Source organism: Ambystoma mexicanum, chromosome 2p (genome assembly GCF_040938575.1).
Source record: "Ambystoma mexicanum isolate Mex_15411 chromosome 2p, UKY_AmexF1_1, whole genome shotgun sequence".
Classification (NCBI taxonomy): Eukaryota; Metazoa; Chordata; class Amphibia; order Caudata; family Ambystomatidae; genus Ambystoma; species Ambystoma mexicanum.
The window spans coordinates 1,221,698,910-1,221,717,035 of record NC_090923.1 but is presented as its reverse complement, the minus strand read 5'-3'; the positions used below and the strand labels follow the sequence as shown (position 1 = coordinate 1,221,717,035).

General features: G+C 47.5%; 1 long non-coding RNA gene across 2 annotated transcripts in view; it reads right to left on the bottom strand.

The window, feature by feature from the left end:
• LOC138567363 (uncharacterized) overlaps positions 1–17,366 on the bottom strand; it is a 211,424-nt gene extending 194,058 nt beyond the window's left edge. For both annotated transcript variants that reach the window (XR_011302179.1, XR_011302178.1), the window contains exon 1: positions 17,233–17,366. This is a non-coding gene — a long non-coding RNA (uncharacterized lncRNA). The remainder of the gene's footprint in view (positions 1–17,232) is intronic.
• Positions 17,367–18,126: the final 760 nt, after the last annotated feature.

The following is an 18,126-nucleotide window of genomic DNA, read 5'->3' as shown; positions in this document are numbered from 1 at the left end:
GCATGCTGGTCATTGTAGTCACTCCTCAGACTTGGCTGCTTTCTTCTACTGCGACATACCAGTGCATTCTGATATTTGAAAGCAATAACTACGGACTTACCTGCACCATTCCTACTGCTGTATTACTCCACAAACCTCACCAACCACAACCTGCCTCAACAAGACCTACCAGGGTTTTTCAATCCAGCTTTTCCCTGATTTGGGGTGGGCTCCCTGGAGTCCCTGCTGCCGGGCAAACAGCCTTATAGGCAAAGTGGCCTCCAGGCGAGCACGTCCTTATCTCTTCAAGCAAAAGGGCAAGACCATCGCCAAAAAGACAAGAACAGCCTGGAGAGAGAAGAAGGAGGCGAGTTCTTCAGACGAGCCTTCTGAGTCCCACACAGAATCATCAGGTGAGGAGTGGGCTAGTGGTATAGACATTGTAATTGATCAACCTGTCGAACCTGAGACTTGGTCTTCCTTCCCCACGTTTCAAGCACAGGACAAGGCGGAACTCCCGAGTACAGCACACTCAGCCTCTCCAGTACGAGGCTCACAATTCCAATTCAATGATACCATAACCTTCAGGGGCTAAGTCTCTTTCCTCAAAGTCTCTTGCCTAAGAAGGCCTGCTGGTTCAAAACAACAAAGTTCCTTCAGTGGTCTTGCACCTGGGTGATTGCTCTTCGCCCCTAGGATCTCCCTCTGTCCGGCTCAGATCCTCCATGCAAAGTGGGCCTCCCTCTGTCAGTTTCACTAAGGCCTTTTTTAACACAGTTCCTGAAATTTTAGCACAGTTCATGATTTGCTAATTTTCACCAGAAAGCGTGGGTTCCCTTCTCCTAGCTTTCTTTCGGCATCCCTCTGTCAGGTTCACACTTGCCTTTGGCTCACAGTTCACAATCTTATAAGAAAGCAGGCTTCCCTTACCCTAGCTTTCTCTCGACCCTGGGTCAGAGACTTTCAATTGTGCAAAGGATTTGACGTGACCTTTGTAGGACCACTCTGACATCTCACGTCACCATTTCGTAGGGCCTTCTGGTACTTGCAGTTTTCAATACAAAAGGGGCCATGAGAGTCCTTCGAATGAGCACTCCTTGCAGTGCCTGACCACTCTGCAGCTGGCCCTTCTCTGGTCTTTCACAAAAGTTCAAACACACACAAGTTCTTTGCTTCAAAATCTTGCGAACATCTAATGTTGCCACTTGCAACCTTGGGCTCAACACTTGTCGATTTGCTATCAGCTTCCTCTGACTAACCAGCTGTGTTGAACCTGTTGGCTTGTCTTGCCTCTGGAGTCAAGGACGGTACCAGGGTAGCCAGCACAACTCCCCACCTGTGCTATCAATGCGGGAGGCCCCTGTGCACCGTGGACATCTGTTCCTCCACGCCAGCTGTAACTCCCGGTCTTATGATTTCTCTCTCGGAGGCTTCACGGGTCTGAGTTGAAAAGGGCAAGGGCAGTTCCCCCTTCGTCGTCCTTCCAGGTCTCGCCGCTTTTCTCCTCTGTTTGAACTGCCGGTCCGGTATTGCTGTGCCCTCATGCGTTCGGCTTTGCTCGCAGTGTGCTCTCGTGTTCTGCCTTTTATCCCAGTGGGGAACGTAAAGGGCCATCAGGTGTGCATGGTTATTGTCAAATGCCTGACACTGCCTGATCCGTGTATTGAGACATGCTAGGTAAATGGCTCTGGTGTTAGTCCGTTGTCTGTTACGGGGTAAGAAAGTGTTTGTGTCGGAAAGGGGGGTAGAGCATCTAAATATCCTACTGGGTAGGATGGGGAAAGGGTGTTACAAGGAAGGGGGTACTGCGTCTCAACCTTCGGTGTTCCACTTCCACTCCCTGAAAATCATTCATCCAGGTGATCCTCCCCCCTACTGGTCCACCCCCAGGAACTGGATCCAATATTGATGGCCACCTGGACGACAGATCTTCGAGGACTAAGCGGGTGAGACACCTCCCGGTTTCTCACAGTGCTTTAGGGCACCCGAAGCAGGATTCCAGTAAATATTAACAAAAATAATTTGTTGGCTGGACTACCTTTTTTATCTCTGATGGCCAAAACAACACCTGAGCTAAACCAAATGTCACAATACCAATTTAAAGATATATCAATAGAGATCACCAGACCACCACTGGGATGCCCTGCCTCACCCTGGGTAGCCAGAAGGTTGTGCACTTTGTAGCCATTCAGATCAATACATTCCCTGATCATAGTCTCCTGGAAAAAGAGAACATTAGAAATTTTCAAGAGACTACAAACTGTGCAGCCTCTAAAGAGGTTGTTAGAACCACAGACGTTCCAGGATACAATCTTTGTTGGGAAGGGGTTAAGGCTGGTTTAAACCTTATTTGAGAGCAGCAAAGGTTTTCATGGCAGATTCCAGGAAGTACCAGTCCCGACCCTCCTTTAGCCTGGACAACATATATGTGGTACCCACTGAGGGGTTTGGGGCGCTACTCGAATGCGGGACATCCCCCTTGGTAGTAATCAACATAGGTATTTGAAAAGACAGAGATGCCTTGCATTCCTGCTGCGACATAAGAGCAACTAACTCATAACACAGTTTTTTGAAATTAGCCCGTTGCTCTCACACCAAATCCGCAACAATGTGTGAGTGGAAATGCGATACCATCCGGTTATTATTAACTATGGGAAGTGAGATTAAATCAATATCATCAGAGTTCAGGGATCAAAATGAAGGAATTTTTTGAAAGATCACCAAAATGTTGAGGCGATTTAACCTCCACATCCCATTTGAGGGTATGTTTGTCTCCCATTCCCAAGTTTTAGTGGGATTCCTAATAATATGTTCAGCAGACCCAAGTTTGGAAACTATTCCCCTTAAGTCCTGCGTAGTACAAGGGAGAGTCGGGATCAGAATTGGAGTAGTTAGGTTCACGATAAAACGCTCCCCCTCACAAAATGCAGGAACATCCCCTCCCAAAAAAAACTGATGTAGGTATCCGCGCACAGGAGGGCGTAGGTTGAAATGTTAAGAGAAAAGTGATTTTAGATTGTTTAACCTGTAGCAAGTTGGCAAATGATCTCACTGGTGCAGAGAGCTGCACCTCATTTGCAACGCCCCCACTCAGGGGCTCCTGTTTTCCTAGAGGGACAGCCGAAACCCTACATGGGTCAATCCCCATGTCACACATCTTGGGAGGTAGATTAGTCACGTTAGTACAACGAGTAGAGCCAGAAACACCCATGGCCTCAACAGTAGTTTTATCTCCACCCAACCGTATGGTCGTACTAGACCTAATATTAAAGCTTCTATGCACTCCTATAAGAGGAGGCTGAGTGTTTAAATCAACAAGAGTATCTTCAGAAGGGAGATGTCTTAAAAATGTTAAGGAGGAACAGCGTGATGAGTGCTTAGTAGGAGGCTGATTCTTTTTCTTTTTTTTTTCCTCCTTGCCATGCACATTGCCATGCACATTTTGTTAGGATTCGTAAACATAAGGGCAGTGGATGGAATACCAGATAGTTCCTTGGCTTGTAGATTTTCCTCTTCACACTTATTAGAGAGAATAGTAGCTTCAAACAATAGTGGAGAGGCACTCAACCATGTAACACAAGCCAACAAATCAGATGGAGTGTTAGAACTGCACTCATGAATAATGGGCTCATATCTCCTACCCTCATGTTCGGAAAAGACTAATAATAGTCTCAGAACCTTTAGTCAAAATATCACACACAGGTACGATGTCACAAACTGGAAACCCACTCAGCGCCCCACTCATCAGTGATTTGAGAGACGAAGCCAACACATCCAGTTTGTCCCCGTTAGCTACCACAATTCCTTGATGTTATTATACAGTCTCAGGAGTGATGGCAGTACCAAGTGTAATGCAGAAATGGAGGTAGCCCCCAACCAGTCACTTTCACCAGCTGGACCATTCTTAGTGTGCATTATGGGGTTAGCAGGTGTCCAGAGTTGACCTTCCAGCATGGATCTGGAAGCCGGATCTACAGACCCCAAACCATCCTCCCCCGTAGGGTTAGACAACGATGTACCCACAATATGAGAGAGGGATAAAGATCTCGCCATCTGGGTGATTTCCATGTTCTTACACAGTTTAAGAAAAGATTCATCCAATGTGACAGAGTCCTCAAGACTTGGTGATTGACACATCTGTTTATTAGGGGGCAAATGATGCTCATTGCTTTCCCTAATGGCGTTGTCCATGGTTGAGGGCTGACCTCCAATGGCATTTTCAGCCGGGAGAACTTGGACATATGTAGTAATGATAGTTGTAGGAGCGATGGTAGGCACCTCCATTGTAACATTCTCCTGCATTAAACTTGACAGCAGAGGTGCCTCAGAGGGCATAGGAGTTGACCTCAATTCAGGGGATGGTATGGCGACACCCATAATCTGTGTGTCTGAAACAGATTCTCCCAACAATGATAAGTCAGACATCTTGTGAATCAGAGTCACAGGAAGCAGCGCTTTGCTTTGTAGTACCGCCGCCATAGCCAAGCACCCACTTCCCACAACATACGGCTCAAAGGGCAAGAGAAAATACCCCTTCCCCAACAGTCACCGTATAAGAATTAAAGGTCAATAGAATCCGGACAGACGGCTCAAATGTTCTGAGCACCCACAGTCACCGCCACTGCAGCAAGCTGCCAGTTTGGAAGATGAAAAAAACAAATGTAGCTGCAACAAAGGAAAGTATAGAGTGCTTACCAAGCAGCAGCCCTCCACTGCTCGTAAGAAACTCCCTCCGACGGGTCCTAGGCTATATGAGCTGAAAATGTCTCAAGAGCAGATCCAGCGTAGCCCAACTTCCAAGCTGTACCGGAGAAGTAAATAATACTTCCCACCCCGCTCACCCAAACACCGGAAACACTTAGCACACTTCGCCCGCTTTTCTTGCGGATTATTGCTGGTCTTAAAATGGCAGCGCTCCAGAACTGCAGGGAGCAGTAAAAGGCACAGGCATATACACAAAGAATTAGTAGCAGAGTATCCACACCGGACTTAGCCCACTTAAATGACATCATGTTCTTCATGTAATAGGATTAACTTCAATATATATTCATGCTTTTGGAGCTTTCACTTAGTTTGATATTCACCGTGCCTGTATTTTCTCCTTTGTAAAGTTCAAACAAAAAGTTCTGTTAATTCAATCTTTCTTAAGTTTGAAGTTTCACTAAATTCAGAATTCAACATGCAATGGTTTTGTTTCAGTTTTAAAGTACCATTCACTTCAACATTCAGCATGTGGTAATTGTGCTTCATTCTAAAGTTCCCTTCACCTCGGGGTTCAACATGCGTTAGTTTTGCTTAATGGTTACGTTTTATTCAGTTCGGTATTCAATAAGCATTGCTTTCGCTTAAAGTTCAGTTTCATTCAGCCTGCTGTTTAATATTTGTTAATTTCACTTTAATTGAAATGCCCAGCACTCTGAGACTTTCGAAAACATTCTTCGTAAGACACGTGACCATTCCGATAAGTTTTTCTTACACTGCAACATTCAACAATCGATTTGACTTTAAACCGGAGACCTTCAAAATCGCTCTTTTCAGAGACATGCGACCACTCCAACAAAGTATTCTGTAACAATGGTAATGTTCAATCATTCGCGCACCGGGTGTCTCTTAGGGGTAGAAACTCACCAGCCTCTGTATTAGCTCTTCCAGCAGTGCGGTACACATGAACTGCAGCCTCTGCTGCCAGGGGTCCAACTCCCACCCCTGAGACACTACTGTGCCGGCTCCTTGACACAGGGAAACAAGCACTTCGAATTAAAGGAAAAGGGGCAGCCTCTCCACACAATTCCCTTCTCTGCCATCAGTCTGCTCAACAGAGCCCCAGCTCCCCCACCATGCTTTCTAAGGCCACTTTTCCTTGCAGTCCCCAGCGTCTCAGCGTGCTGCACACAACGGGCCGTCCCACAGCAGTTCCCTCCAGCGGCTCGCCTCTCTTCCAACAAAGGTTCCCTGCTGATCACACAGGCCTCTCTGCTGCTCCTCTTGCTGCGCCTCCTGCTGCTGCTTCTGCTGCCCTTCTCTGTGTTGCTTTTCCATCCTTCTTTTATACACCTGCAACCCTATAAGAGGTTGCAGGTGTGCTTTCTCAATTTAACTTGCCTGATCATGATTAAGGGGACATGCCTGACCTTCACAACACATTGCAGGCATCATCTTCGTCCCAGTACCAGAGTGGGGAAAAGGTATAGTGTTCATTGCTCTTAGCTGCCTTGTCCTCGTCTCAGTACTGCCAAGTGTCACAAGAAGGGAAATGAGGGGAGTTGACTTACAATATCCCATAAAGGTCGGCAAAGGGTTAGGTTGATCTTCAATAGGGAAAGGGGGACACCATATCTCACCTGACGGCTCCCCACTCCCAATCGTCAAGGACCCTCCACCCAGGTGACCTTCCCTCACTTCTCTTTCCCCCGAGGGTCAGGATCCAAAAGTAATGGCCTTTACGTTCCAGCGCACAGCTCGTCTGGTTGGCATTTGGCTCTGTCCCCGCGAGACTCCCAAGACTCTGCCGCACCTCTCAAGCTCTGTGGCAGCATCACTCAAGGAAACAAACACTTTCCGGGCTCCTCCTCCGACCTCGAGCCTGACTGGAAGGTCATGGGCCGGACTGCGATTTCCCAATTCATTCTCCTATGTTTGGGTTTTCACGTCTCTTCCACTTCTCTCTGCTCAGACTGCTGCTACTGCTTCTCCACATCTGACTATGGCTCTTTTCTCGTGCTTCTCTTTTTTTTCTAGGTTTTTTCGGATGACTGGAGATAAACTAGACTGCTTGCTCTCTCATCAGCTCCTCACATCCCTATGGAGCGTTCTTGTCTCAGTATTATTTATGTATTAGACGGTTCTATTCTACATAAATACATAGATTTCTGAGTTTTTGGTACTGGCAGAGGATGGGAAGCTGTAAGAGGGTTATAATACTGGGTTTTTCCTGTCCTTATCGACAAAGAGGGGTTCCCCATCTTTGGAAAAGGGACGACATCGATTGATTTATCACAGTACTCAGTAGCAAGGCTAGAGACATCGTTCTTCAAGGATACATATTGACAGAGGGGTTGGGGGCAGGTATTGAGGTCTTCTCAACGGATTTAGCCCCCAAACATCGGGCTAGTGTTCGGATGGTCGATAGTGGTTTCAATAGGAAAGAAGGGTTTGCGTTGGGTGCCCCATATTGGTGACTGGGGTAGATGCAATGTTGCAATCTGGTATGTATCTAATGAGAATGGAATGAGTGTTTCTATTAGTGTTATTTTGTGTATAGTTGTTACATTTTAGATTTGCATACACATAGCAACACATGCAGATACAGTGTGAACAATATGTAGTTGTGTGATGTGCAATTTAATGCCTAAAGATGAGAAGCCAGGAGCTTTATATGCACATGTGAGAGAAGGACGAGAAGCCATTGTGAAGGGATGTGGTAGTCTTGAACTCACGTGCACAGACATATATACACGGGGGTTTTCAGGGAAATGTGTTTGGGACAGTTGGGGAACGGGGGGGTACATAGTGAATACATGGGAAGGTTGTATACCGCAGGTCCCTCAAAGCTAGGGTTTGTGTTGAGTTGGTTGATGATTGAGGTCAAAGGATGGGGGAAATCGCCTTTACTCTTCACTTAACCACAATGTTGGGGGAAAAGTGTAAATGACTCCTGCAATTAACAACGGTGGGAGCGTTTATGTTATCTTATGCTATCTTATTTGGATTTATATTGCACACTATTGCCACTTGCATGGTATCGAGGCACTCTGGAGGACCTGAGAGAGAAAGCATGGGTGGGGGAGGTTAGTTAAGGGGAGAGAGAGGGAAAGACAAGGAGCTGTGTTTAACTGTTAGTGCTTGTAGAACCAGGAGCAACCAGTGCCTCTGTGGGTGTGTTTTCTAGGTGATTACTGATTTGTACACCAGAGACGTTTTGTTTCCAGATGGGAGGCCTGAGGTGTTTGACTTGGCAGTGTGTTTTGGTCAGTTGGTGAGATTTTCAAGTTGATCGAGAGTTGCAGAGTTTTGAGATGTTTAGACCGAGGAGAAAGTTTCCTTTGCAGTTTGTGTTGCCGTGTTTAGTCAGCATGCGCTAAGTAAGGGTGGTTGAAATATGAGTCTGTTAGTGGGGTCTCTTAGGGGTACCTAGATGTGAAACCAAGTGGGCACAATACACAACAATGCAATGTGCTTTCTTAAGAAAGCCGAGATGGGAGCACAATGAGAGGAGAATACAGGAAACCAACGAAATGGGCTTTCTTTAGGATATTTAACTTAGATATGTAACACAGTAGGGTACAATACAGAGCTTTGCAGTGCGCTTTATTGGGAAGCCTAGATATGAACACAAGAGTACAATACAGAAACAATGTAATGTGCTTTCTTGCAGATACCTAGGTGTGAACAGAATAGAGTGCAAATATAGAACTATAGACTTAGGGATGGCTAGATCTGAAAGACACTAGAGCACAATATGTAGCAATGTAGTGAGCTTTCTAAGGCATGCTTAGGTGGGAACCCAGTATGGCACAAAACAGAAATAAAGCAATGCACTTTTATTGGGGTGCTTGGATGTGAATACCATTGAAACGGAATAGGAGCAATGCAACCCGCTTCCTAAGGCATGCAGAGAGATGGGACAGTATTGAACAACGCGATGTGCTATCTATGGGATGCCTAGACGTGAGCTGGATAGATCAGCGACACAATGGGGGACAATATAGAATGGAGCAATGTGCTTTCCAAGTGGTATCTAGAGGTAACACAATGTAGAGTGCAATAGAGAGCAATGCAATGCACCTGTTAAGGGATTGCTTGACTATCCTATAGAATCTGCCTGCTTCTACCAGGTGGAAATTTCATGGGAATCCATAGCATTACCACCAGTATGAAAATCCATCAGGCAACGATGAAAACCCACGAGTTACTGTGTGCCTCACTATGGTCATGAAGAAAGATTTCAAAACAACTTATTTTTGTCAAACGGAAAGTGCTTGCTCGCCGTTTTCACTTCCCCTTTGGATCACAAAGGGATGAAACCTCGTGTCCCTCCCGTGGAACGCGTCAGCGGACTGACAGTCTGGACGAAAGGCCCACAGTGCGGCAGCAGGCTGCACTTCCGGCAAAGCCAGCGTCTCTGAGAGGTGGGGGTAGAAGCAGTGGCGGCTGGAGAGCTTTCACAGTGGTGGGGTGGGAAATACCTAGGGTGGCCAGACGTCCCGGTTTTCCCGGGACAGTCTGGGGAAATCAACCTCGGTCTTGGGGTCCCGGAAGTTATTTCATTTAGAAACCCCGTCCGTGGTTTGCATGGCTATGGTAATTAAAATCGCAATTATTTGTCACAACACTTTCAGAATTTTGAAGTTGTAGGTTTGGTTCGAACCCCCAACCTTTCAGGTTGGGTTCACAACACTTGACTGTGCTGCAGAGACTGGGTTGGAAATTGTTGTATAGCAAGCCATGTAATATCAATTAGAGCTAACGCTTATTTTGAATTGACATCCTAAGATTCACAGACAAAACTGCACAAATGAGATCACATACATTTTATACAAAGAAGAAGTGCTGGAAATATGGTTGGGTGGTGGTTGTGGGGGCGTGTTGGGGAGGGGCGGTAATTGGTGGGCTGCGATGGGGTAGTCCCTCTTTTATCTTGTTGGTCGTCCCGGTTTTTTGTTTTGGAAATCTGGTCACCCTGGAAATACCTGCTCTGAGAAAATAAAGCAAGCAACCACACTCCACCCCATTGGGGTCTGAGGGAGGTCGCCCCCAACTCCCACCCTCGCCAAGAACACATTGAAACAAGCATTGGACAATCCAAGAGGGTTCGCTTTTTTGTAGGCATGGAATTGGCATTTTCCAGAAATGCCTACACAAGAGCCCAAACTGTTGGCTTTTCCGCTTCTTGTTTTAACAGGGATTTAGTGCAAGAAACATACGCACACGCACACACATTTTGCTTATAAATCAAGTGGATGGAGGCACACTGGGGTAAAACATGTTCATTACACCATCAGCTGGTTTAAAGCTGCAATTAAGTGATTACTGTTCAAAAGACTGCTTGGAAATGAATTTGCATCCCTTTAAAAGTGCAGGGATAGTTCAAAGAGATCAGAGGGGTGGGCATTTTGGAATGAGGGGGGCAGGTAGTGGGTGGGAATGGCTATAGGAGCTAGCAATACCATTGTCAGTCAATGTGTAGGTAAAAGGCACACAACACCCACAGGCTGTATGTGTCCCCTCCACTCCCATCTGTCTCCTATCTTTATTTCCTATGCCAAAAGCTGTCCTTCTGGATACACAGATGCTACAGGTTCAGATGGCAATTCCATCCCTTAGGTTCCACTTCTCTTGAGGACTCAGACCTCAGACATCAAAGTCATATTCTATATTAGCACCCCGTGGGATGGGGAGTCGTCCTCCCAGCCAATCAGGGAGCTTGGGAAGCAGGCTTCAGCTCATGGTAACACTCGTGTTTCCAGTCCCCCGAGTAGTGGTAGGTGTCACTTTCCTTGCCAGGACGCAGGTAAGACCTCCTTTACCCCTTCCAACACTGTGTTCCCAGTCCTTGCCGGCTGTGGCAATGGGCACCATGGAAAGGGAGAATTTACTATGTAGTTCCCTTCTCCCTGTCCATGGCAGCTATCTTGGTATGTATTTGGTCTTAAGTTGAGAAATGGCAACCGTGACATCTCTTGACTTAAAAAAAAATAGTATCCTGGAAAAACATCCTGGGATGCTAATAACAAAAAAAACCTCCAGCCGTGCAGCCTTTACCAGGTCTGATAATGCCCTGGCTAACGTCAAGGGCTTTCCTTCACACAGCCTGTAACTGGCCCTGGGCAATATCTGAGCCAGTAAAGCCCCGTCTGTCGGGATTTACTCCTTAATTAGCAACTGAGTAATGATTCCTGCAAGCCAATTAGGAAGCTCCGAATGGAGGCTTTACCTCATGGTATCCCACATCTTCCGATTCCCTCAGCGGCGGGAGACTGCTTTCTTGCCTCCCGGGGAAAAGGCCTATGCTCACCCAACACCTACCTATAAAACGCCTCTTACATGATCCCCTCACCACCCCCTCACGGACCCGAGCCTGCATCGCCCGTCATCTTCTTTCCTCGAGTGCCGCTAGCCAACCCCTTCCCCTCAGCGGCAATGGCCATCAAGGAAAGGGAGAAGGGACTACACATAGTTCCCTTTCCCTGCGTCTATGGAGGCTATTATGGTTTCTATTTTTTTTAAGTTGAACAATGGCAACTGGGGCGTTTCCCAACTTAAAAAAGCTATTAGCAACCCAGAAATCATGCAAGGGTGCTAATACCTATAAAACCCTCTGTTTGGGAGGGGGCATTACTGGTCAGGTAATGGTGCCAGGGCCCTTGTTAAGGCCCTCTCTTCGTTTAGGCCTAGGCCATTACCTTAAAAGTAATGCCCCTCATCGAGGACTATTGCTTAAATAAATAGATTGTGTAACCCTGTTTCCCTGGGTATAGTCTGGGGACCCAGTATGACTCTGCCAACCATCACAGGTGAATCTTTTTTTTTTTAAAGTTTTTATTATTTTAGAAACAAATAAACAATACAAACCAAACTAGCAGCATTATTTGCGACAGACACATGAACATCAATTAATGCGCACTACTGCTCCCCCAATCCCTCCCCCCTCAAGAGCTTGTTTGCGTTTCTTATTCTGTATCAGCTGCATGCGGCCGGGTATCACTTTCTTCCGAAGCTGCGGAATCCATTACTGTGCCAAACAGTCCTGTTACTAACACTCTCCATGCCATCAGGTTACCCACTTCTTCCTCCCCGCTCTTGCTACATGCCTCCTGCCATACTACCGTTTCAGCCTCCGCCCATTTTTGCAAATCCCGCCACCATACCTCAACCCGTGGCTTGTGGCGCTGCTTCCAGCCCATGGCACTCCTTCTTTTTGCAAGCACATATGCCAGGTCCCTCCAGTTTCCCAACATGTTTAGTATTCCGTGGTCTGAGAAACCCTCCCAACAGGCAGGCCCAGGCCGTATCTATGTTGAGCGTGACCCCTTTATCCGCTAGTTTTTGTGCCACTTACCCCCAAAAACCTTCAATCACTGGGCAAGACCAGAACATATGTGTCATATCAGCGTCTTCTTTCTCGCATTTTGGGCATGCTTGTCTTCCTGCATTTACAAACTTGGATATTCTCTTCGGGGTCATATAGGCTCTATGCGTTATGTATAACTGTATTTGGTGCAATCTGGCGTTTCTGGACACTTTCTTGTGGTATCCCATAGCACGCTCCCACATCCCATCGGTCATCTGTGCCCCCACCTCCGCTTCCCAGTCCAGCCTCAAATGCGTCAAATCCTTCCCCACCCGGGTCATGACCATCTCATATAATCTAGAGATCTCGTGACCTCCTTCTGATGTGTCATATATTGTCCCCATAATGGCGTCTGGCTCCTCCGCCAGTAAAGTCTCTGGCCAGGTTTTACGAATAATCTGGACTAGCCTAAGATACGTGACATATTGGCCTCTGTGCAGGCCTGCCTCTTCCCCCAGTTCTTCGAAATCCTAAATGGTCCCCTCTTGCCATACATCTCCCAATGTGACCAGCCCGACTGATTCCCAATAGGTCCTGATAATCATTCTTAGTTGGTTGTCTCCCCCTGCTAAGGCCACTAGCGGCACTTGTGGGGAACACGGGTACGGGTTCTCCATCAGTCGGCATACTCTACGCCACATCTTCCACCCAAGCAACATCATACCCGGGCGTTCTTTCATTTCAGGTCTAGGCAACCAAATAATCTCCTTTAGGTAAAACGGAGTGCAGTCCTGTCCAAACAGCCTAAGTTCAGGAGTTACCTCATCAGAAAGCCATTTGGTTACATATTGCAACTGACCAGCCACATAATAGGCCTCAAAGTTTGGCAGCTTAATGCCCCCTCTATCATAGAAGTTCTGCAGCTTCCATAGCACCACTCTATTTCGAGTGCCATGCCATAGGAAGTCTCTGCACATGCTATTCAGTTTGACAAAAAACTTTTTGGGTATCAAGTACGGTATATTACTGAAGAAATGTAACAGCCTGGGCAGGACCACCATTTTGAGCATCTCCCCCCGTCCCATCATCGCCAGCGGCAACTTCTCCCAAAACTTCATACTTGTTCGGACTTTTCCCACAGCCACCTCGGTATTATGCAAGTGTTCCTTCTCTACCGTGTGATACACCTCTATTCCGAGGTAGTGGAAGGAATCGACCGCCCATGGTACAGACAACATTGGCAACCGCTCCAGAGGGGTTCCTCTGTAGCTCCCCAATGGGAACATGCTCGATTTTTGGGGGTTCACCACTATGCCGGACAGTTCTGCATACCTTTCCATAACCTCTAGAATATATTGAAGATTTTCTTCCGGATATTTCAGATATAGTAGCAAATCATCACCATACAAGGATATTAGATGTTTCTCTCCCCCTACCTCAATACCTATCATGTCATATTGTTGTCTGAGGTACACTGCCAGGGGCTCCAGGACTAGAATGTATAACATCGGGGACCAGGGGCACCCTTGTCTGGTGCCCCTGCTAAGTTGCCATCTCTCAGATATCACCGATCCTGTGCGCACTCTGGCCAGTGGTTCACTACACTATATAGAAATTTTGCCCACCTAACATAGCCTGGCCCCATCCCGTATTCCCTCAGGGCCTCCAACAACCATGGCCACCTCACTGAGTCAAAAGCTTTGATTGCGTCTAGGGACACAACCACCATTTCCCCCTCGCTCCTGTTCCCCTCTTCAATCACCCGGTGGAGTCGCCTATGGTTGTGGGTTATATTTCTGCTGGGGACATAACCTGTCTGGTCCGGGTGTATCAGTTTGCTAATAACTCTACGCAGCCTATTGGCCAGGACCGCCGTCAATATCTTGCTATCCTGGTTCAACATTGACAAAGGCTTATAGGAGCCGCAGCTATGGCCTGGCTTGTTGGGCTTAGGAAGCGGCACAATTAACGCTTCTCTAAGCGATTCCGGCAGCCGACCCATCTCAAAAGACTCATTGAGCATCTCTAGCATAGGGGGGAGTACTTCCTCTCTATATGTTTTATAAAACTCGCTAGGGAATCCGTCCGCGCCCGGGGTCTTACAGGTGGGCAGCTGCTTCACCACCTCATCCAATTCCTCTAAGGTAATTGGTGCGTCCAGCTCCTCCCTTTCTTCAGCACTAATCTTAGGTAATTCCATGTCTTTCAGAGTTTCTCTGATCTCCTCTCGGTTGTCCCCTTTTCTGTCCTCATATAATGTCCTATAATAGTCTAAGAATGCCTCGTTGACTCCTTCTTGGGTGTCAACTACCTCCCCGTCTTCTCTAGTTATCGTCCTGATCGGGGGCCTGGGGGTTTCGCTCTTATATAACCACGCCAGCAATCGGCCAGTTTTATCCCCACCTGCATGTTGCCTCTCAACATACTTCTTATAATTAAGGTTGCAGAGCCTTTCCCAAAGCTCTGCACACCGCTGCTGTAGTTCGAGTACAAGTTCTGCATCCCCTCCTGCCCTGTTACTTTCCTGTTCCAATATCACTTCAGCTTTCTCTAATTCCGTTAGGACCCCACCCTGTAGACCTTTTGATTTAGCAATAGCAGCACCCCGCAACACCACCTTAAAGGCTTCCCAGAGCATGCACGCTGAGTCCACACTGCCTGTGTTTTCCTCAAAGTACTGTATGATCGCATCCCTGATATCTTCCCTGAAGACCGGGTCCCGGAGCGCCTCTGCCCAGAGGCACCATGTCGGTATCCGCGCCCTGGGGCGGCAGTGCTGCCAGCTCAGAACCAGAGGCGAGTGGTCCGACAGGACCCTCGCTCTGTAGTCTATTTGGGTGGTTTCTATCACCACATCCGGCGTGGCAAAAAAATAATCAAGTCTCGTATGCAGTTGTTGCGGGGCTGAGTAATGCGAGTACTGTGTTTCATTAGGGTGTTTCAGCCTCCAAACATCTGCCAGCCCGAAGTCGTCAAGTAATGTCTGCAATACCCTGGCTGCTGGGGTGGGCCTATCAATCTTATCATCGGATCTATCTGCCTTGGGGTTGAGCACGCAGTTGAAATCCCCTCCCCAAATAACCGCTCCTCCCATACACGCGCCCAGATGAGTACACAGGGTTCTAAAATATGCCGCAGTATTTTGGTTGGGACCATACGTATTTATAATGCACACCTCTCTATTCTCCACCAAAGCCTTTAGTATGACCAACCTTCCCTCCTTGTCCACCACCTCTTGTGTAAGTTGGAGCGGAACGTGCGGTGCTACCAGAAGCAGAGACACAACTGACAGTTCCAACCAATTGCAAGAGGGAGGGTGGGAGAAGGAAGAAAGCCAGAAACAAAAAAAGGACTATACCACAGGGACTGCATACTCTAGATGCAGGCCAGCTCAGAATTATTTTTTCTCAACAGTGGGGAGGGCTGGGGAATGTTGGGGAGTGACAATATTCAATGGACTGTACCACAGGTGATCGATAGTCCTTGTCCCCAGAGGGGGAGTCCCTCTCCATGAGGTCCCCCCATTAAACCACCCCTAGGGGGACTATTGGGTAGTGGCCGCACTTCCCTAGCCTCATGAAAAAGGGCTCTCCCTTGGGGACAAGTGATGACACCTTGTGAATCGTCACACAATGCCAATATGACCCATCAGCGATTGGTCAAGCTGACATTGCCAAATCAATGTATGTGGCCCATTCATCCAGAGGTGCCATGGCTTTTGGTCTGGCATCAGGTCGGAAGATACTCTTAAATAGACTGATTGGTCCAATGCTTTTTTTCACACGTTTTATTGTAAACCTTTTAGGCATGCATGAACGCTGTTTTACAACTGCCTTGAACATGCATAATAGAAAGCCACTGCACCATGCCATAGAATTACAATTGTTCCTAGTAGAAGTGAAAGCTGTGATTGGATAAATGACAGCAGTGCGTGACAACCTGCCTCTCCCTCCCTCTATCATTCTTCTCTTTTTACTTGCTAGCCCTCACTGATCTCACTGGCCAGGGCACTTGTCTGAGAGCGTGAGAGCGTGATGCTCGACTTTGCGGAAGACTGCAGGAAGTGGGGACTGGGGTCTTTGGGTTTTCAGATGGAAGGTCACTGCTGGAAGGAGGACATTTTCATGGACAATTGGTATGTGTGCACAAACACTATACATGATTGAACACCAACAATTGGAAGATGATTAATGTACCTTTGACAAAGTGTTCTCATTGAATTTCAAAGGTTTTTATTGAAGCAAATTGGCAATAATGTCCCTTTGACGTTTTTCACTGAATTTCACAGGTTTTCATTAGGACAACTTCACCATAACGGCCCTTTAATAAAGCTTTTTTATGAGGGAGAGAGAGAGAGGGAGAGAGCGAGCAGAGAGAGAGAGAGACACTCTGACTGGCTGACTGCTTTGTGACCACGTGCAATGGCACAAGTCTTAGTAAAGGTGGAATTACCTATGCACCGTTTACACCCCCAGATCCTTCTTTGCTCATTGCTGGTTTGCACATATGCAGCTGTGCATGTGCAGTGGGAAATGGATTTAATAAAACCCTGCAATGTGCACTTGATTAATTTGCAAATACAGATAGATTAGTAGAAACAGTTCAATTGTACACTGGCCGCTAGATGGCAATGTTGGCTTTGTTTCCATCGTTTTCTATTTAAATAAAGTTGTTAGTAGTGTAACTGGCACAAAACTAGAGGCAAGAAATAAACAAACCAGAAGGTCCTGGCAAAGCGCATTTCCCTTTTATTTCCAGAGAATACTCAGAGGGGGAGTGGCCTATTGGGAAATGTTCTGGTTTCCCAATAGGCCGTTTCAATGCGCAGAGCAGTAAGAGAAGAGTGCTACGAGGATTTGGGTGCGAGCTAACCTGAAATATCTCTTATTCAACCAACAAAGAAAATGTGCAAATGATAATGCAGTTTAGCTTCCGCAGGTTGGGTATCCGCCATGATCTCAATATCCCACTCCTCCTCCCTAGCCTATGGTGGAGTAACCAGGCAAAAGACACCCATTATTGTTTTCAGAAAAATTGCATTAACTAGCCCCTCCCCCAAGGGCAGGGTTATACGCCCCCGACAGTCACTCTCCATATTGCCCGTGCGTTTTACTGGCTGTGGCGCCCGTCACCAGGGCAGGCCGCACCGGATGACGGGATCACCTAGATTATCAACAGTACTGTGGGCTCGCAGTAGGCGGACTGCAGGGGGCACCCTGCGCCGTCCGGTCCGGACGTGTTACCTTGGCTGTAGGCACCCAGCAGACAGCGGCCTTGGCTCTGGGGGCACCCAGGCCGGGGCTGCTGCACCAGGCCATGGTCACACAGCAAACACCGACCAATAAACGACACAGACACGAGTTGCTGCTTCCTGGGGCTCTGCTGCACTGACTCTCAGTGCCAGCAGAGCCCCTTTTATTAGGGACTGGCATGACAAAGTCATGACACATTTTCTTAAAGCGGCAATGCACCCACAGTTAAATGGGCCACACACAACACTCCTCCTTTATTATGACTAAACCAAAACGCACATAAAAACAACGACCCACTAACGGGGTCCACAGCAGTGGTCCATAACAGTCCGGACACCACTCATGTTACCTACAAAATCACTGCAAACTCTGGCGCTATCCAGTCCAAACACCCCCTGGAAGTCCAGTGACCGATGTTAGGATCAAAAGATGCCTCGATCAAGCTGTCCTCCTTGGGGTGTCACACACCGGTCCCCCTGCTTCCGCTGGAGGTGCTTGTGGTCACTCGTGCTGCAAGACGGGAAGAACCCGTTCTCTTCATCCTCCTCCTCCGCATAATCATATTGCCTTGTCCTGTGGTCCTCTGCCACGTGGACCGCAACTGCTTTGGGGGGGCTTCCTCCCTGCAACCTCCTTTGACGCACTTCCCGCTGATGGCCCGACCATGCTGGCCAGCATTGGGTTGGGCAGACCCGTGCGAAGTGATCCGCTTTTCCGCACCTTCCTCACATATTTATTTATTTGAATTTATAAAGCGCCTAACGGCCCTGAGGCATCATGGCGCTGTTACAGACAGGGTTGCTTAACATTACAGAGGAGGCTAAATATTTATGCAGTAACACAGTCAGGCAGAGGTACATATAGTTGCAGAGAACAGGGTAAGGA